Raw genomic sequence first — 13,702 nt, forward strand, 5'->3', positions numbered from 1 at the left:
TACCCCTGCATGTCTGTATTCCGTAGTCTCACAAAAGAAACCTGAAGCAATAGGTATATTTATGATTCAGTGTACATTGGCCTAAAATCATACCTGGTGACTTAAAATGTATGCATTTTGTATTTAAACAGGTCATAATGTGTGTGTGTGTGTGTGTGTGTTTTGTGTGTGTGTGTGTGTCTCTAAGGGTTCAGGAGACCTGGAATTCAGCCAGGCCAGCGACCTCAGATATGCCTCTCTACCTTCAGCTAGCTCATGGTCCTTGCCCTAGTGGGGGAAGCTGGGATGGGAGGGTGGCAGGGTTTGCTTTCTGTCCAATGGCTGCACATTCTAAATCCCAGGTCTTTGTTGTAACCCAAGATCTAGGGCTTCACTGCCCCCTTGTGGGTGGTGTGGGCACCACAGGACTTTTGCCTAAAAGAAAATGAATTTTGCCTTTCAAATATAACTGGAAGAGTCAACACGGTTTGTGTGATTATTGCAGAAGGCATGCATCTCAATTGAACCTTGAGGACTAAATTATCTTAATAAAAATGTATAAAAATCCTTGTTTGCTTTTACACACTGGGTTTGTTGTGTAAAAGTTCTGTCATTGCTTTATTATAGATCCTACCTTATTTTTAGCACTATGAAAATCTTTTCCCAGGGAAAAGACCTGATGATCTTTTCTAAAATAAAGATTTATTTTGTGAAGTAAATAGTAGATATTATCACCTCCTACCACCCATTTGTTCTGTGAGTTCTGATCTTCATGAAACAGTCTCAGAGCAAATATTTTTTACATCATCACTTTCCTTCCTGAACCAACTCTAGGATTTCTCTCCACCATCTTTCTTGCTCCAGATTTGCGTGGGTTATAGTCATCATTTTAAAAAGCCATTTCTTCACTCACAAGTTGGTGAGTAGGAGCCCTTCCTGTCTCATGTTAGTGTTAGGACCTCACAGCTTACACAAGCAGCCTGAATCTCCCTCCCACAGGAGACTGAAGTCAGGAAGTGTGAGTACACACTTCCTGCTCCTTCTATCCCCTTCACATTTTCTTTCTTTATTCTATCTCAGTATCTCATAGCCAATCAGATGTCAAGAACTAGATGGTGCTCAACTCTTTCATATGGAGACAGACCCAGGCCCTAAGTCTCCTGAACTCCCTGCTCTTCAGCCCTTTCCTGAGGGCCTGCATAAACCTCCGTTCCCTCCCAGAGGCCAGGGCACCTCTCAGTTTAGCCAGCCAGAAACTGAGCAAACAGGTGTGCAAACAATACTACCATTCAGGGGTGATAAGGGTAAGCAAATAAGAGCCAGGGAGGAACTGGAGCAGCGGGCTGGCTCTCACCACCCCACAGATAAAGAAGTGTTTGATCTGGCTGAGCACATCCTTATCTGGGGGAAGATAACACTCATACACAGAGGAAGTCAGTGCTTGTAGTCAGTAGGTTTGGAGACCAATCAACCCCTGGCCTGGCCACACTTCACTGAGCTCTGGCTCAGGAACAGTACACTAGAGGAAATTTTGCAGCTGACCAGAACTCCCGATTGATCACTACTAGCAAAAGAGCTCTAAAAAAATAGAAACATGGGCTGGGAATGTAGCTTAGTGGTAGAGCGCTTGCCTAGCATGCATGAAGCCCTGGGTTCAATTCCTCAGTTCCACATAAGCAGAAAACGCCAGAAGCAGTGCTGTGGCTCAAGAGGCTAGGCTGTAGCCTTGAGCACAGAGAGGCTTAGGGACAGAGCCCAGGCCCTGAGTTCAAGCCCCAGGATTGGCCAAAAAAAGGAAGAAGAAGAAAAATGAAGACAGAACCAAAAGTCTCAGTGAGGGAGCCTTGGTAGTCAGTCTACCAAACCACTCAGAGCCTCTGATGGGCTTTCCATGTCTTCTCCCAAAAAACTAACTTAGACTCAAGAAAAGCCAGGCATCTCATTTTCTTTCTTGCTATTCAAGTGACTAGAACTCAAGGTTCTGTAGAAGAATAAAAACTCAGGTAGATACAAAGCATGCTTCTAGAGAGACTTAATCAGGGTCATTTTCCACCAAGGCCTATGGATGAAAGGCTTGGTCCCCAGGGAGTCACTAGTGGGTGATGAAGTAGACCATAACTGGGTACTGGTAGAGACTTGTCCTTGAAACTGATCATAGGATCTGGGTCTCTTCCCTGCCCTCTCTCTTTGCTTCCCGGCTGGGTTTGCCATGTGTCTCCACCATGAGGCACCGTAATTACCAGAGTCCCAAACCAATAGCATGATTCAACTTATTCTCTTGACTTCCTGAAACTGTGAGCCAAAATAAAATTGTGTCTACTTCATAAGTAACCTGTGTTAGGTAGTTATAATGACAAAAAACTAATAACTACAGATAACACTGATAATAGTATTAGTAGCTCCTGGGACTTATTTGAGCACATACTATGTGCTAGGAACTATGTTGTTTCTCCACTGGGATTGAAATTTCCAGTGAAGAGATAAGATTCAAAGGATTAAGAAACATGCCCTAAATCCTGTAGCCATTGAGGAGGAGTTTCAGGAGTGGAAATATGGCTTGCCCAGCTCTAGAATCCAAACTAATTTTTCTGGACAGGTGCACTCTACACATGCATTTTTTATCTATTGCATTATTTTGGCTTGGAGATGTGAGTCCCACCCTAACTGTTACTGGAACCAGAGTTTCAGACTGCAGCCCCAACTCCTGGGCTTCCCCATGTCATCCACCTGCTCTTCCTTGAGTAGAGACATGGCGAAGGACAGAGCAAGGAGGTAACAAGGCAAAGACAGCCACAGACAGCCCTAAAGCTCATCTGCAGCCATCTTCTGGGAATAGACATGAGTTTTTGGTTTAAAAAGACAAAGAATTAAAGGAGGGTGCAAAAGGTATTTATTATGAACTAGTCCCAGTCATGGGCATGTTCTGGTGGTCAGAGGTGGCAGCTCATTGTCTCAGGAAGGGTATGGTAGGGTTTGGATGACCATTATCTCAATCCCTGTTCTCTGGTGAGTTACTTACAAGTTGCCACTGCTATCCTCACTTGAGGGGAGCAACCTCATTGTTACAGGTAATTGTCCTCACTTCGGGGAGAGGGCAATCTGTTCTGTTCTGCTACTCTCTGCTGTTACCTAGGGTAGTGTTGGTACCTTGTCATAAAGATGTTAGCAGTCAGGCTGTCCTTTCTGGAACCCAAGGCCAGTACAAAGTGACTGTAGAGAGAATGGCTTGGGGCTGGGAAGGTGGCTCAGTGGTAGAGCACTTGCCTTGCATGCTCGAGGCCCTGGGTTCGATTCCTCAGCACCACATAAGAAAAAAGCCAGAAGTGGTGCTGTGGCTCAAGTGGTAGAGTGCTAGCCTTGAACTGAAGAGCTGAGGGACAGTGCCCAGGCCCAGAGTTCAGGCCCCAAGACCGGACCCAAAAAAAAACAAAAAAAAGAAAGAAAGAAAGAAAAAAAAAAGAATGGCTTACAGCATAGGCAAAGGTAAATTGGAAGCAAGGATGCAAAACTTTTCTCCTGCTTTTAGTTAATTTCTGGGTCCAAGTGAGGTATCCATGCTTTTCAGCAAAGGTGCTGTGGACCTGTTTCATTATTACCATGGGTGCTGACTTTGAGAAGGGTTCTGGCCAGGACAAGGCGTCCATGGGAGCTGTGAAAAAGAGGAAGGAGACTGTTGGTAACAGGTGCCCATTGAGATGGAATTTTGAGAACCTTTTTCCAGGGCTTGCCTCACACTACAATCCTCCTAAACTCCATTCCTGAGTAGTTAAGTTTATAACTGTGATTCACCAATGCCTGGCCCATATGTCAAATCAGTTGGAATTTAATCAGAAGGTATTTATGAAGAGACTGTGGAGTGTAGTAATTAGGCTGCTGGGTGCTGGAGCCTGAGTTATAATCCTAATTCCATTCCTTCCTTGCTGGTGGACTTTAAAGAAGTTCCTTATGTTTTGAACTTTGCTTCTTTCATCTGTAAAACAGGAGTACTAATCACATTTACCTTGTCAGTTTATGAGGAGTTAGTGAAGTAGTACATTCAGTGGCCTTAGAACTGTCTCTGGTACCCAGAATGAGCCCAACACACACTCATTTCTTTCCCTTGATGCTTCAGCCTTTGTGGAATTGTGAGATATAATTCTGATGCTGAAGAACTTTAGATTTGGTTAAAGAGGCAGATTGCCATACAGAAACAAGAGCACCAAGCTTGTTACTCTTGTTGTTGTTGGTTATGGGGCTTGAACTCTGGGGCTGGGCACTGTCCCTCAGCTCTTCAGCTCAAGACTAGTGCTCTACCACTTGAGCCACAGAGCCACTTTCAGTTTTCTGATGGTTTATTGGCAATCAGAGTCTCATGGACTTTCTTGTCTGGGCTGGCTTTGAACCGTGATCCTCAGATCTCAGCCTCCTGAATAGCTAGGATTCAGGCGTGAGCCACCAGCACCCGGCTCTCGTTGCTCATTTTAAATGGACTCTTTCAATTTGTGAAAGAGTCAAGAAGAAGGGCAGGATAGCGAAGGTAGGAAGGAAGGCTTGACAGAGGGGAGGAGGCCTTGACATGAAAGAGCTTGAGGGATGCCTGAACTGGCCAGCAGAGTTGCCTGGAGAGATGTGGATGACAAGAAGGTGTGCGGCCTATAAGGAAGAAAGAGACTGATCACAGTCAGTAGGCTGTGGTTGTGTTAGTAACACCTTTTTGAGGTAAACGTCGGCAATTAACTTGCATTGGGTTAAGACATAAATGGGTGGTGTATCACTGGGAATTGTAGGGATGAATACCTTCTGGCATGGCTAGGCCAAAGGCACAAAGCTCAAACTCGGTTGCCAGAGTTTGTAATCTTGACCCTCGTCCCCTGGAAGAAGGTCCATATGGTGACAAGGATAGCACCATGGGCAAGGAGCACCTGACTCCAACATTTCTAGAGGAGGCTTATGAATAAGGATCATTGGTTTGGCTGAGTGACTAACCCACTCCAGAACCAATTGTAATGGACAGGGAGAAAGATGTTCATAATTCAACCCCAATGATGTGTTCAAACTTTCTACACATCATAGGAAACACTGAGAACATAACAACCATCATGAGAATATGGGGAAAGAAGGTGGGGCAGCCCACCCAGCATGCTTTTAGAAGGCTCAGTCCCAGGTGTGCGCTTCATGAGCCCTAGGTCCTTGAACAGGCCTGTACCTGCAACCCATCGGAGAGGCATTAGACACTGCCAATTAAATGGAATGAGCCAGGCATAGCCCCCCTGAAGAGGGCCAGAGCCTCCCTCAAATCCAGAGGGCCATTGTGAAGAGGAGAACATTCTCTCAGTGGACAGAATATTAGAGCAAGCGTCTAAGGGGAAAAAGTCAACAGAAAGGAGATGGGTAGACCCATGAAGAGGTTGTAGAAAGAAAGACAGCAGCCTTCTTAAGGGCGGGGGGAACATGCCCTAGGTGCAATGCCAGCACTTAGATGGGTGCTGAGTAATTTGGTGTTGGATACTGGAGCACTTATTATTAAAGGATAAAGGAATTGCAAAAGTCAACCCAGCAACAACTGCCGTGCCTCAGCCTACAGACACTCTCATTAGTAACCATGAGGGCCTGGGGGTCTCCCCCCCTCACAACTCTTGTTTTACACAACATAGGAAAGAGAGGAGTAATTAGTGCAGCTCTTGCCTGGCTGCCTCCATGCGCTGGGGAGAGGGAGCCCTGAGCCAGGCTGGTCCCTGGAGCTGAGCTGTTATTTACAAGGCCTTGTGAAAAGCAAGCCAGGGGACAGAAAGGTGTAGAAACCCAGTGAAGTGGGTTCCAAGCAGAAGCCATACACAAGGCCTTCTCAGCCCACAATGGACAAAAACACTGGGCTTCATGCTAATGGTATTGCCCTCTGACCTCTGGGGAGGCTGTCATGTCAGGCCCGTCAGTGTGTGAGTTGGGAAAGGGTAGGGGTGAATGAGGAGGGCAAACGCCTGTCCATGCTTTGGAGGTTTTAAAATGGGAGGAACCATGTTGTCTGCCCTCTAGTGGCTTGTCACATGCTTCTACATACATAATGCTATCTTCCCATTAACTGCAGCAGGCTTGAAAACTAAGAGAGGTGTCCTACAGCAACAATGCTGCTCACTGATCATTCATAGACCCAAAGCAGGTGCTTCCAATATAAGGACATAGAGGAGCTGGGCGTGGTGGTTCATACCAGTAATCCCAGCTACTCAGGAGGTGGAGATTGGAGGTTTGTGGTTCAAGGCCAGCTAGGGCAAAAAATTCATGAGACTTCCATCTTTAAAAGCCAGATGTAGTGGAGTGCTCTTGTTTTTTATTATTATTATTAATATTGTGAAAATACTGTAGAGAGGGATTACAATTACATGGGCAAGATAATGAGTACATTTCTTATCAAGCATTGTAGCCTCCTCCTTTGTTTCTCTTTCCCATCCCTTCCCATCCTCCTCCTGCTCCCCCTACCACCTTCCCCCCCCAAAGTTATAAAGTTGGTTTTTTGACATAATGACTTGTACGTCTTATTGTTGCAATGGGTCCACCTGTATCCCTATTTAAACAATTTGTTTTTTCCCTTCCCCTCCACAAATTATATCAACATCAAATACAGTTATCCCAACTGTTCCAGAGATATAAACAGGAGGATCACAAACCAGTCCTGACTAGGCAAAAACACAAGACCCTATCTCTGAAACAATGAAAGCAAATAGGATTATGGCTTAAGTGGTAGAGTACCTGTCTAGCAAGCAAGAGGCCCTAGTTCAAACCTCAGCATCACTAAAAGAAAAAAAAAATGTGGAGGGGAAGTGGAGCTCTCTCCCTTTCCTTAAGTCATATGGCGTGAGATGCCCCAGTCCTGAGTGCCTACTAAGAGCTAGAGGGGCCAGCCCACACTTCCATCCAGAATAAATACAAATTGCTTCAAAATTTATAGCAGTTAAGTGAACTGTTGCTAGGATAGAGCAGATCTATGAGTGTCTCTAGTATCACTGCATCACCAGCAATCCTTCCTTATATCAGACTGCAGAACCTCAGTGTCAGTGATCCATTTCTCATAATTGAGATGGCCTGGGTTTGACTGACTTGACTGAATGTTGGCTGTACTTGGTTCACCCTTGACAACTCCTGAAAGATCTCATGTAGGTTTAAAATGAATTTTATTTGCTGTCTTTATCCAGGAATGTGAAATTTTGTTTAGAGATTGGGGTTTCATGTGGTGTGTGTGTGTGTGTGTGTGTGTGTGTGTGTGTGTGTGTGTGTGTGTGTGTGTGTGTGATACTAAACTCAGGGCTTTGTGCTTTTGCTCTACCACTAGAGCACCATGGTCAGCCATGAAACCTGGTTTGGGAGTCAGCCCTGTCACCAGCAGGGTGGGGGTTCTGGTGTGAAGTGGGAAAAGGTCCTGAGGAAGAAGGATGGGCCATTGCAACACCAGCTGGAATGGTACTGGGAAGGAATGGAGGAGGGAAGCTGGAAGGATCCTGGGAGGGAACAAGGCGGGTGGTCATGCCTGTCTCCCATCAGGAGCAAGAGTGGTACATTGCTGAACGAGGCTCACGCATCTATGGAAGGCTACAATCTTACACTTGTTCATTGGCAAATGTGGATTTGGGGGCTAAGCAGACCATAACTTAGAAGAGTAGTCCCTGAATTGTGCAGTTGATATTCATCACTGTAATAAAATTGTCTAGCTGAAAAGATCTATATTGATAAACGAACAGAAAATGCCTTGATTTCATGGTAATTTCAAATTACCAAGTCTGTATTTTTTTATTGTGCAGAACAGCTACATTTTTTCATCTTGTTGGGCCTTTTTTCTAAGAAGGATGAGGAAAACTAAGAAGGATTTTTTTCTTAGAAGGACTTTTTTTCTAAGAAGGATGAGGAAAACTAAGAAGGATTATGGAAAACTCTGGACACTGAAAGAAGGACTTCTCCAAGTACAGGATGGTTTTGTGCATGCTAAAGCCAGTTGGTGTGTGTTTGTACTGGTGTGTGTGTGTGTGTGTGTGTGTGTGTGTGTGTGTGTGTGTGTGTGTGTGCATCCATTGTCTATGGGTATAGATTGATTCTCTTAGGTTATCTGAGCCAATGATGGAAATGTAAGGTTTTTCTCTATTAATCCTGTGGACTAAGATCACCATTTGGGAAAGGATGGGGATTTTCAGTACAAGGTCACATGTCTGGCTACACTGAACTATTCTAAGACAGTCTTATTTGGGAATGGGCATGGGCACTGGGCTCACAGCAAGCACTCAGCAAGAATCGGTTATGATTAAGTGGTTGAGAGGAGCACTGTGTCATTTAGAAGCTGCATTCAGCTGCATGAAGCAAAGTCCTAGAAACAGCAGTGCTATCAGCTCATGTAATAGAGACAATGATGTGCATGGTCTGTCATTATGGGGTAGCTCTCCACAATTCAGCCTCTTCATGCCTTCTCTACTTCTGCAAGTTCCCTTGCAGAAGTAGCTGCTGGAACACTGGCAACTGAGTCACTCAGCAGGGTGGAAGAGGTGTGCAGGAAAAGGGCAGAGAGCTGCATGCCTTCCACACAGTAGTATTTCAGGGTGTCCCCTCACAGTTCAGTGAAGTGTCCATACTTAGCTCAAAACAAGGGCATGAAGTATCACTGGCGAGGTATAGCACCAGTCTGAAACAATATAAGGATTCTCCTACCAACCAACTTGGGAGAATGGATGTTATGTGGTCATTAGAAGTCTCTGTCTGCACATTGTATCTCTTTGAGGAGAGACAAGATGGAAACTTCCATCAAAATGTTAAATGTTCAGTGGTCCATGTCTATAACCACATTTATTCAAGAGGCAGAGGCTGAGAGGATCTCATTTCAAAGTCAGTCTGGAAAAAAAGTTAACAAAACCTCATCTGAACAAAAGCAATCAGCTATGATAGTGTGTATCTTTTAATCCCAGTTACATGGGATGGCTAGCTAGAAGGATTGCAGTCTGAAAATAAGACTTGGGCAGGGGAGATTCTACTTGAAAAAAAACCTGAAAGAAAATAAGGCCAGGGGCATGATTCAAGTGGTAGAGCACTTGCCTACCAAGAACATGGCCCTGATTCAAATATATGTATGTTTATTAAAGCACATTATTGTTCATGGTATAAAAATCAGAAACAACCTGTCTACCAAATTGTTTTCAATAAACTGCTACCACAGAACACTATTCTGCCATGAAAGAAGAACAAAGTCACTGTAGATTTGAAAGGCAGTATGATGGATTATTGAAAACATTGCAAAATAGTATATATACTATGATCCCATTATTAGAATTTTACTATATATACCTCTGGTTTTTGCATCTGAATTTTTGCAGATAGAAGGAGCCCATTACCTTTGAAAGAGCTCCAGGGAAGCCTGGAAAAAAAGTCATAGCTAATGACTATGAACCAAATCCCTGGTACAAGTAACTGAAGTGAATCTGTGGTCAGAGAAAGTGGTAGCATTCTGGTTTTTAGAAGAGTTCTATCTCTGACCAAGTTTGCACCAGTGTTAGATGGGCCAATCATATGTAAATAGCAACATTGGTTCTGTGCCTGGCCAAAAGTGAGGAATATACTTGGAAGTAATACTCCATTAGAATGGCATCAAATCCAGATTATAACATGTTTTTTCCACTAACTGAGCTCTGAAAAGAAACAAAGGAAACTTTCCAATGATGACTAAAAAAATAAAAAATAAAAAAATAAAAAAATATAAACCTGCATAGTGAGCTACAGCTAGCACCAAGCAAAGTAAATGAACTACAAAGCTTGGAGAACATATGTGTAGCCTGTCCACTACAAATGCAGGGACTGGAAGCTAAACTCAGCCTGCTGTAGGTCCTGGGCTCTCGTTAAGGAGACTGAAGCTATCTTCAGGCACATGGTAGCTCATGTGCCTGCAAGAATAAATGCATACATCCCTTTGGAAGATGTCATTAATTCAGGCTTTTTAAAAAGAGGACTGCAGATTGCATAAAATCAAGTGAAAGATCATAAATTTTAAAAATTACCAAGCTGGGCGTCAGTGGCTCATGGCTATAATCCTAACTACTCAGGAGGCTGAGATCTGAGGATCGTGGTTCAAAGCCAGCCTGGGCAGGAAAGTCCGTGAGACTCTTATCTCCAATAAACCACCAGAAAACTGAAAGTGGCGCTCTAGTGGTAGAGCACTAGCCTTGAGCTGAAGAGCTGAGGGACAGTGCCCAGGCCCAGAGTTTAAGCCCCACCTCCGACCCCCCCCCCCAAAAAATATATTACCAAACATATGTCAAGTGCCGGTAGCTCATGCCTATAATCCTAGCTACTCTGGAGACTCAAATATCTGAAGATCACGTTCAAAGCCAGCCAAGACAGGAATGTCCATAAGACTTGTATCTCCAATAAATGATAAAAAAAAAAAAGCCAGGAGTTCAGCTGTAGCTCAAGTGGTAGAGCACTAGCCTTACACACAAAGGCTAGCTTAGGGACAGCATACAAGGCCCAGGACTGGACAATAAAACAAAAAAGGTAAGGAGAAACTGTTGCTATGGTTACTTTTACTTTTGGATTTTCCCACTGTGGTCACAGTGGGTACTTGAAGTCGTTGATTATCACCTGTCAGGGTGTAATACACTCCCCGGTGCCCCTCATTCTCTTTCATCCTTATCTTTTTCCCTCCACTCCCACCTTATAAGCAGCCTCACAAATATAACCATGCTACTATCTAGTACACTTAAAAGCACACATAGAGACATTAGAAGTGATCCTAGGCACGAAAGGGCAGAATCTTCCTTGCTTTGGGGGCCTAGAATGTTTGGATGATTCCCTTTGATCCTCCACAAAACTCAGCAACGTGGCTGTGCTGCATCCTTAGGGCTCCAGTCAGGATGCTTAACTTCGATGAGGTAAAACCATGACCTCTCTCGAAGGAGGACTGGGATGTTGATGGAGTCTGAATGGATTGTGAAAATGCCCTCTCTGAGGCTGGGCTTCCAGAGGAGCAGTGAATGTACACTGCTGCCCAGGGGCTGCTGATAACTCTGCACCATTCCTAGCAGCAGGAGTCTTGAGCTGAAAGTGTCTGTTTTTATTGCCTCCTTGAGACAGAAGAAAAATAAGTACAAAGTCAACTCTCTCCCACTTCCTTTTTAAAACTCTGATACAGTGCAGGCTGAGAGGCTGTGTCAGGCTCCAGAACAATGTGTTTTGCAACATGTGTTGGATTGCTTCCTTGTGTTCTCTGAAACTGTGATTGAGTTCCTTGACTGGAAACAGGAATGGAAGGAAAGGCTCATATGTAGCTGCTTTTACTCTCTCCAGCTCCTAGTAAATACAACCAGTTGTGTACTGTCTCATGTGGGGGCTTCCGGCCTTCGACCATTCTTCTGGCTTTTGTCTCGCCTGGCTTCTGTCATTGGATCTTGTAATGACTTATTTGCGCCCACATAAAAAGATATATTGAAGTTCTAACCCACTGAACATATTGTGACATATTTGCAAATATAATTATTAAAGAGGGAAAAAAGTTAAAATTAGGCCATTAGGCTGAGCCCTAATTCAATAGGACTAGTGTCTTTATACAAAGAGGGAATGTGGACAGAGAGAAGGACATGCACTTGGGAGCATAATATGAAATCAGGGAGAAGGAAGACGTGTGAAGATGGAGGACTGGGGTGCTGTGTGTACAGCCAAGGAATGTCTGAGGCTCCCTCTTGGGAGACTGGAGACAGGCACCAGCAACCCCCCTGGTAACAGTCTCACTCAATACTTTGATTTTTGGACTTTGAGCTTCTAGTACCATGAGACAATAAAGGTCTATGAAGCCATACGGTCTGTGGTGTTTGTGATGGAAACTCTAACAAATGATCTCCTATTGGCAGATATTTAGACCTTCTGCACATCTTGGCTATGTTGTAAACAAGTGGGTAAGTTGGGACCTGACATGTGGTAATTCAGTCATCACAATGACAACAGTGATAATGATGATAAAGCGACTAATGAACACTTCCTGAGCACTTGCAAATATTACTGTGCTGAGATTTTGCATTAACTATCTCTTACTCAGGATTCCCTAGAGAAACAGAACCAATAGAATCAATCTTCTCTACATATTCTACATTAGAATCCAAGGTGTCTGTATATAAATGCTTAGGTTTATCATGAGCTAAACACAATGTAGTCAGCATCTTAGATTGAATCTAAATGTGAGGTGAAAGATTGGAGTCCCTAGAAATAGAGCCTGAGACAAAGATTTGAGTACATACTGTTTATTTAGGGAATTTTCTCTAGAAAAGAAAACAAAAAGTCTAATGAGAGGCAGGGATGTGGGACCAGGAAGGGGAAAGAGCGAGCAAGGATGCTGGTTTAATTCAAGCTTAGCCTTGGTTTGTCCATAGCTGGTCAATCCTAAAGCTTCCTGCCATGGCAGAACTGTTCTATATAATTAATTCTGCTCACTAGAGCTGCTGCCAACTACCTATGGTCACTGAGCACTTGAACTATGGCTAGAGTGACTGAGGGACTGAAAGTTTTTGAAATGGTGTTTCCTGTGTTACTCAGGTTATTCTTGAACCTCTCAGCTCAAGAGATGCTCCTGCCTTAGACTCTGGACTATAGAAGTGCAAGACCTTGCTTGTCTAAGACACTGGATTTTTTATTTCAGTATACTTACACTTACACTTATTTGTTGTTGTTGGTCATGGGGCTTGAACTTAGGGCCTGGGCACAGTCCTTGAGTTTTTTTGTTTTGTTTTGTTTTGCACAAGGCTTGTGCTGTACCACTTTGAGCTACAGCTCTACTTCTGGTTTTCTGGTGGTTAACTGGAGAAAAGAGTCTCACATGGACTTTCCTGTGCTGGCTGGCTTTAAACTGGGATCCTTAAATCTCAACCTCCTGAGTAGCTAGGATTATAGGCATGAGACCCCCAAGTGCCCAGCTTATAGTTAAATTTAAATGGCAACTTATGAATAATGACTACCATATGGGCAGTGTAATTCTGGGTCTTTTTTTTTTTTTTTGGTCGGTTGTGGTGCTTGAACTCTGGGCTTGGGCACTGTCCCTGCGCTCTTCAGCTCAAGGCGAGCACTCTACCACTTGAGCCACAGTGCCTGGGCAGTGTAATTCTGGACTATAACTTTCAAGATAGAATTGAGTCAAGGAGCCTGTATTTTTTGTGTTCTCTTTGGCTGTGGGCTGCCTACCCTTGGTGAGACTGTGAGGAGGGATGTGATTTCCCAGACAAGGAGAACAGAATCAGCCTTCACACACCTGGACTGGGGAATAGGGATGGTTTGCATCACAGAGCCCACATCTGGAATATCCTGATACCTACCAGCCTTACCTCATAGATATTACAAGAACTAATGATACTCTAGAATGATAGGATGGCAACAGCTGGCTGTGCACTTCAAATGCCAGAAGAACCCTCCTAACCCCAGAGTTGTTCTCTCCTCCCCCATCCCATTCTCATAGCAATTTCTCCATGGATTTGCTGGTTCCAAGAGGAGAGTTGGGATGTTTTACATAAGCATGAACAGGGATGCAGAGGGAATTTTTCTAGTGGGCTTCTTATTATTAGGTTTCTGGCTGCAGAGAAGAAATCCATTTGAGTCTGTAATATGTATTCCCAACTTGGAGATGGTAAACCCCATAGCTCTGAAAGAATTCAATAAACAAAAACACTTTTGCCCCATTTATGTTGAAGCATGATAGATTTGGAGCTATAAATGAGGAAACCTGAGTTCATGTTTTATT

This window comes from Dipodomys merriami, unplaced genomic scaffold, assembly GCF_024711535.1.
Source record: "Dipodomys merriami isolate MVZ:Mamm:240054 unplaced genomic scaffold, mDipMer1.0.p SCAF_63, whole genome shotgun sequence".
NCBI lineage: Eukaryota > Metazoa > Chordata > Mammalia > Rodentia > Heteromyidae > Dipodomys > Dipodomys merriami.